The 8,127-nt window shown below is 33.5% G+C and overlaps 1 pseudogene; it reads left to right on the forward strand.

Annotated features, from left to right (window-relative positions):
* The first annotated feature begins 594 nt into the window (after positions 1–594).
* LOC132042449 (transcription factor bHLH118-like) lies at positions 595–2,580 on the forward strand (annotated as a pseudogene).
* Positions 2,581–8,127: the final 5,547 nt, after the last annotated feature.

Consider the following 8,127-nt stretch of genomic DNA (forward strand, 5'->3'; position numbering starts at 1 on the left):
TTTGTTGCCTCATTCACGCACGAATTTCGTGCGTGGTGCCAAACTTGCATTTTGCGGTTCCTTTCATGCACTAAATTAGTGCGTGAAACCTAGTAATATTTTTTTTTTTTGTGCTACTTTGATTCAACTTTTTTTTTTTTGTCTTACAAAAGTCGCGACTCAAAGGTTTACCATTCCATGAAAAGAAGAGAGGAAAACATAAGACAAGACGTTAAGACGTACATTTTGATAAAAGGATCACCCAATTGGCCAATAATATAATATATAATATAATTCCCTATGAATTATTTGGTCAAGCCAACTTCCATTAGACTTGGGGCAATTCACAATAGGGCAAACCTAAAGATAAATAAATTCTTATTACTTATATTTAGGTGGAATTTTTAATTAAATAAATCTATTTGAAATATTTGGTCAAGCCACAGTATTGACATAACAAAAATGTTGGTCACAGCGCTCGATAAAATAATGTACAATAATTTGTAGTTTTAAAGGGCAGTCTAGGTAGGGTATTTGGTCCACACGAGTGTGAACTAATTATTTAGCAGGTAATTTTGTGGGTAGAAATAGAATCAGTACACATAAACTGGCCGGTGAGATCCGTTTATTATCTCTTTAATTTGTTTACTTATAAACAATTAAGGAGTTTGCAGGAATCTTGACATCAAAGGACCCCTTCAAGATTTCCCAAGATCATACAGCCTAACAAACGCATCTCTCTTCCTTTTTTTTCTACTTCAAATTTATAGCTTATCTTGATACTTAATCAGTTCTTGTATTTAAGGTTGAAACTGGTTAATTATTGGGATTAGTATAATGGATAATTTCCATTCAATGTTTCCTTTTCAACAAGATGAGGATAATGAGCTCCTTTTTCCACAGCCATGTACCAACCCTATTAATTTCATATACCAACAAGATCTGGTAAACGATTTTGCTCCGTTTAATTCATTGGAGTTGGGCGACAACAACCTTGCATTTAACAACAACAACAACGACAGCAACAACAACAACAATAATCAGAGAGGCAATAAGCTACAAAAACCGTCAACTTCTTCTCTCCATGTAGAGAAAGAGAAAGGTACTAATGGCAATAAAGAGAAGAAAGTGATACATAGAGAAGTTGAACGACAAAGAAGACAAGAAATGGCTACTCTTTATGCTTCTCTTCGCCAACAACTTCCCCTTGAAAATATTAAGGTATGAGAAACTCGTGTTCCTTTCTTTCTTTAGATTTCCCTAACTTGACCCCAAAATGTGCACTAAATTAAAGGATTTATCCTTTATACACTAATAGTATAAAAGATCTTTTTCTATATATTAGTGTAGTTTAACATGTTGTTACATGTAACATGCCTTAACTAGATTATCTAAAAACATAGATCGATGTTGAACTCTTTCAGGGAAAGCGTTCCACATCCGACCACATACTTGAGGCGGCGAATTATATAGAACACTTGCAGAAAAATGTTAAGAATTTGGAAGAAAGGAGAGAAAAGTTAAAGAAAAGAGTCAAGTTTAAGAAATCTTGAATATCCCAAAAGTGGAAGCTCATCAACTAGTGACTCCTCACCGGCGATTGTGAGAGTGAAGGAATGTTTGGATGGCATGGAAATTTTGGTTAATTGTGGTCTCAACAATGAAGGGTTTCATCTTTCTAGGGTTCTTGAAGTGTTACTTCAAGAGGGGCTTAGCATTGTGAACTGCAGCTGCACCAAAACAAATACTACAAGTGCACTTCACACTATTCGAACTGAGGTATAAATCCAGAAATTTGATATTATGTTCTTTTCATCAGATAAGGTTAACTCATTATAGTGATGGAGCCAGAAATTTTAATAAATGAATTCCAAAAACGAAAAAAGATGTCACACTTGGTCGGCGAACTTGCTACCTAAAGAAATTTTTGAGCAATCATTTGGTTACACCATAAGCTTCCCATCCCTTATTTTGAGGAGATACAACAATATATTTGAACATAAACAGAACTTTCGAACGAAGGGATTTCAATTGAACTCTTTTTGGACTATGTAATTAGTCCCTAAGCTCATATAGTAATATTTTTTTTTTCTTAAATTAAGCCACCTTCCTTGTGGGGGTTAGGCGTACCCCTACCATGTATATTTATCAAAGTCAAATACACAAAAGAGGTATACGAAGCCTAACCTCTTAGCAAAAATAGAAGATTGTGGACACACCCACATATTTACAAAGTTAAACCTACTTCTAAACTACTATGTTGCTAAGCTTGCTATCTATTTTTCCCTAAGCGCTACGTTGCTCGGACTTTTCAAAAATAGTGGTGTACCTATGTAAGATACTACAAAATGAACTATATTTGGAGGATCGGATACGTACACCATAGGCATTTTTGGATCGGAAGAGTCCAAGCAACAAAGCTTAACTGTGCTAATTGTGAAAGATCATGATCAATTTCATTTTGTTTTATGATTCTTTCAGGCCACTGATCAGCCAAGGATTAATGTGGATGTGATCCAACAAAAACTCGCAGATATTATTCATGGTGATACAAGTTTCAAGTGACTTTCCATCGGATATGAATATATTGTTGTGAGACAACAGGAATATACATTCCTCACCACCTCAGGTTTATGGATCATCACTGAAATGTGAAATCTTTAATTTTGCTTTCAGTCTTTTAACTGCTTGGGATGTGGCTGATTTTAATAGACTGAAAGGGATAGTGAGGGATTCATATAGCTAGCTCCGACTAAAGGCGTTATTGTTGTTTTAGTCGACCTCTTTCAATTCAATTATTCCCTAATGCTATGAAACAATAAAAGCTGGATTAAGATTCTGGTTTTGAATTCAAGTATACTCGAGGCATTTTTTTCGAGTAATTTTGATAACTTCAGCCACACCTTCGGATGTGATTTAGGCAATACTATTAGGTTCATTTTATTTACGCATTTACTTAGTCCTCAGAGTTCATTATTGCTTCTTAGTCCTCCGAGTTCATTATTGCTTCTTGCTTTTGATCAGGAACTTATTCATCCTTGTGTAACATGACTTGAAGACTTCATTCAGTAAGTATCAAAGTTTTTGCTTTATCAATCTTGCTTTGAGTATTTACTAAAAGTTTAATGGATATACATTGATGTGTATGGATCTGTTGCACAAAGCATTTGCTCGAGCTTTTATGGATTTACGGAGTCTTGAGAGGAAGTTTGCACTTGTAAATTGATCTTGATATGAACACTATCTTTCTTACACTAAAATCACTTCTGCAATCATTTTAGAGGAGTCTTCCCGGAAACCACCTCTACTTCCATGAGGTAGGGTAAGGTGTACTGTCATTTCTATCATGGGGCACTTGTAAGATAGCATTGGGTATGTTGTTTTTGTTGTAATCATTTCAGCAGGATTTTTGTCCATGTGCAATTCTATTGAGTTCGTTTTTATGACTATTCAATACTCCTAGGTTCAACTCGTATATTTAATCACTTTTCTGCATGAGGCCTTTGAAATCACCTAACTGGTCCATCCATCTTTGATATTCTTACAATTATTGCTCAAGATATATACTAGCATATTTATGCTCGTTTTCCTAAAAGGTTCTAGCTATACACTACCTTGCTACTTCATTTAGTTAAAGCAAGGAAATGAAAACATGATAGACAGGTGAATAACTGCATAGGAAATCCTACATAATGTTTGTCGTTAAGCTGTTAGAAAGAATATATTTTTATTTATTTATTATATCTCAACACGTCTTCTTACGTGCGAGTTTAATTAATTCTTTTTCATGAGCTAACTATGTGAAAATTTATTCTTTTTTATAATAGGTGATGGTAATAATCGAATTTAGAGCCTCTTTATGTTCTGCTACCATGCTGAAATGTATGATTCTATATTTACTGCCCTACTTGTTGAGGGTTTTGTAACTGATCAATCTAATAGTCATGACATACATCTTAACACCTCTATTAATATATTTGCATGGAGCTAGAAAATGTTGCATTTTGTTAGAATATTCAAGGTTATCCCCACATCGGTTGGTAGTTGGGTTTGAAGTACACATGGTCCAACACGTACTGTCAGTTGTAAATTTGTACTTCTTGTTGTGATTTTCAAATGATTAAAAATGGAGGACTTTTTAATAAATGGTTGGTAAAACATTTTGATTCGTCGTTTTGCTGATAAGCAAGAAAATAAGGGATAATTTCAATAATATACAATCCAACATAAAAAATTACATTCACGTAGCCATCTTTTTAATTTACATCCGCATAGCCAATTTATTTTGCAACAATGTTTATACAAACGATATACAACATTATACACTGCATCGTGACACGTATCAATCTTGTATAAAAGTGTATAATAATGTTAAAGAGGTGTTTATACACACTTCTACACCGTTATACAATATTAAACAAACTTATACAAGAGGTGTTTATTCATATATAAGAGATATTTATACATAATGTATAAGAGGTGTTAATATACACTTCTACACTGTATAAAAGTGTATAATAATGTATAAGAAAGTTTTATACACACTTTACCCTATTGTTTTTGCTAAGATCGGATCAAATAAAATCAAGATCAATAAGGGGATAAATCGAAATAAAAAATGAAGATGGTGGTTACGAGTGGAGATCTCGTGGTACAAGGGTGGTTCGATGGTGTAACGATGGATCTAGATAGCTTAACGATGAAGCCGAAAACGAGCTTCTCACACGCGCTATAACGGCGGCGGGTTCGATCCTGGGGTGATGTTGACGGATGTTTGGGGTGAAAAGCGATGGGATGATGCCGAAAAAAGAGCTTCTCGGGGATGGTGCTTTAATGGCGGTGAGAAAGAATGCCAAAGGATGGAGTCTCAGCCGGAGAAGATGAAGAGATGGACCTCCGTGGCGAAAGCGGTAACAAAAAATTATGGGATAAATCGAGTAATTATTTTCCCCTTATTATCATAGAGTGTAAAAATACCGAAAAATAATTCTCTCTCCACGCTAACTGTACGTTTTAATTTCTTTTCCTTATTTAGTAGTACGTTTAAAATCGCCTCTAAATATATATTTTGAGCATCTTTGCTCCTTTAAGTTTTTCAATAGTGTGCACTTTTGGTTGAAAAGTGAGCACTTTTGTCTCCATAAAAAAATTAACAAATTCTAACCGTTAGACTTTATGAAAATCGTGGGAAATTCTTTTTAACCGGAAACGCTAGAAAATCATGTCAAATCTCCAAAATCACAACACCAAGAATTGCATCAGACATCAAAATAGACTTAAAAAAAGTTGAAACACATTAAAAACTACACCTGGCTCTAGAAATATACAGAAATAACGAAAGTTGAAAAAACCGCACCTCTAAATCTTAGTTCTTGCTAAAAAAAATTCACAATTTCCTGTTAAATCTAATATGCAGTGTTTGTAAATATTTGACGGAGACACAGAAGACCAAAATGCTCATAAATCTATTTAAAGACCATTTTGAACATACCTCAAACATAAACAGACCATTTTGTCTTTTTCTCTATGACTTGCCCAATAACTCAATTTAAAATTAATAAACAATAGACAAGTTGAACAAAAATGAAAGAAACGTGAAAACAGATTATTCCACCACGCACGCATCCTGTATCAATCAAGAAATATTAGAAAACTTTAACCCAAATTAGCATATACTGATAAGTTGGATCAAATGTTCCATAATTGGTAGGTGAGAGATTGAGAGTATAGCATAAACTGAAGACAGTTTAAACACATGGGGTTTTGACAATCTTAGATTGAGAGTATGCTTCACGTTCCAACTCGTGGGTTTTGACAATCTTGGATAAAAGCTGCCGTTAGAGTAACAGTGTTATTCATTCATTTTTAATAAATAAAAAATAGATTTACTGTACCATGGCCGAATTTTCTGCTGACTATAAGACAAGAATAGCTATTTATCAAATCTTGCTTCGCTTTAAAGCTAAAATCAATTGGACAGATTGTCCAAGAATTTGACAACACACATGTATAAAACATGCATTTAATTTTGTAAAAGAGAACTTTATAAGATGCGTCGAAGGTCATCCTCTGAATTAGAAAAATCATCCCTAGGTTACAAAAAAGAAGTAATATGAGTCTTGTCATCCACTGTATCAGATTTGATGTTTTTTCTCTTTTTTTAAAATATACTATCATGACTTGCATCTTAATCATATAAAGGTGGGTGTTTAAAATTGCACGGACAAGGTCGAAAAACTGAACCCATCTGTTTAATTTATGAGTACGAAATGCTTTATTTGGGGGAAGCTAATTTTATGCTTTTTCAGTACATATTCATGGCAACCGTAACAACCATATTGAAGTTTGTGTTGTTAACTATAGAGAACTATTGGATTCAACAATTATGATATGGAAATGGACTCAATTATTGTGACTAATATGATGAAATATGGAGATATCAACAATCTCAAACTGAAAAGGATCATAAGAAATATTATCCTAATTACCTTGGTTGTTGATGTAAAGTCTCTTCACAGAGTTCAATCAAATGGTCGACTACTTAGTCAAACTAGCCTCTTTAAGTGAAAATAGTACCTTCTATAACTCTTTAATCAAAATCCAAGAGAAATGAATGGATTATATATTAACTTGATAAATGACAACTTCCAAAACATAAGTAGAGATATGAAAACACTAATTTTTATGGGTTAATTGTACATTTTGGTTATGAAAAGGATTCAAAAAACTCAATATGTACATGGTCTCTTTCATAACCAAAATGTACAATTAGCTTACAAAAAGTTAGTGTTTTCATATCTCCTACAATACCTCGCGTCCTCTCTCGACCCCCCGCATACGGAGCCTTAATAAGATCCGCTCTTTTTATTCATACAACCGTAACAACCATATTGAAGTTTGTGTTGTTAACTATAGAGAACTATTGGATTCAACAATTATGATATGGAAATGGACTCAATTATTGTGACTAATATGATGAAATATGGAGATATCAACAATCTCAAACTGAAAAGGATCATAAGAAAAATTGTCCTAATTACCTTGGTTGTTGATGTAAAGTCTATTCACAGAGAGTCCAATCAAATGGTCGACTACTTAGTCAAACTAGCCTCTTTAAGTGAAAATAGTACCTTCTATAACTCTTTTAATCAAAATCCAAGAGAAATGAATGGATTATATATTAACTTGATAAATGACAACTTCCAAACATAAGTAGGAGATATGAAAAACACTAATTTTTGTAAGCTAATTGTACATTTTGGTTATGAAAGAGACCATGTACATATTGAGTTTTTTGAATCCCCGTTTTTTTTTTTTTTTTGGAAGGTAAGGTCCATGTCCCCATATATATTGATTTGTAATGTTTGTTGAAGGATGAATTGACATGCAAGGATTAAACCAAACCTCCAATAACCAAAGGTGATGACTTAATTTAAAAAAGATACATGAAAATTAATAAGTATTTAATTATAACTTAACAATATAAAGAATTTTTTGGTCACTTACGTGCTCCTGTGCTGGTATTACTAATAGAAGTGGTGTTGTCACATAAATGAGTTACCAATAGAAGTGATGTTGTCACATAAATTTAGAGTTAAATAATCCAAAAGTTTCTTATAGTGCTATTATTTTACATTAATAGAACTTTGATTAGAATTAATCATTTAGGAAGAGTTGTGAGTTGTCTTATTGTTTATAGGATCCTTTAGTGCATTAAAGATGTTACAAAATGAACATCTTATTTTTTCCCCCATGAATTTCTTCTTTTAAGTAAAACGTGCCCTGCAGTAGGCCTGGTATGTAGCCCACATTAGTTTTGGGCTTCCAGTAATTAAGCTTATAATGGGGGGGCAATTGGCGCGAATGCCCCTCTTTGCCATTTCGCATTTCGCCCCTCAAAATGGCTGTCTTTAATTATTTACCTTTCCGAGCAAAACTAACATAAGAAAAGACATTACTACCCCTAACCGTTACATATAAAACACAACAACTCAAATCCTTCTATCGTTAACCTGTACCCCAACTTCGGTTCCCAAACTGCATTTCTCAATTATTCAAATCGTTGTTTCAAGCCGATTTCTCCATTGATTTTGCCGCTACAATATCGCAAAAGGTACAAATCTTAATTCAACTCATTTAACGATTTTA

This window comes from Lycium ferocissimum, unplaced genomic scaffold (genome assembly GCF_029784015.1).
Source record: "Lycium ferocissimum isolate CSIRO_LF1 unplaced genomic scaffold, AGI_CSIRO_Lferr_CH_V1 ctg15437, whole genome shotgun sequence".
NCBI classification, from domain to species: Eukaryota; Viridiplantae; Streptophyta; class Magnoliopsida; order Solanales; family Solanaceae; genus Lycium; species Lycium ferocissimum.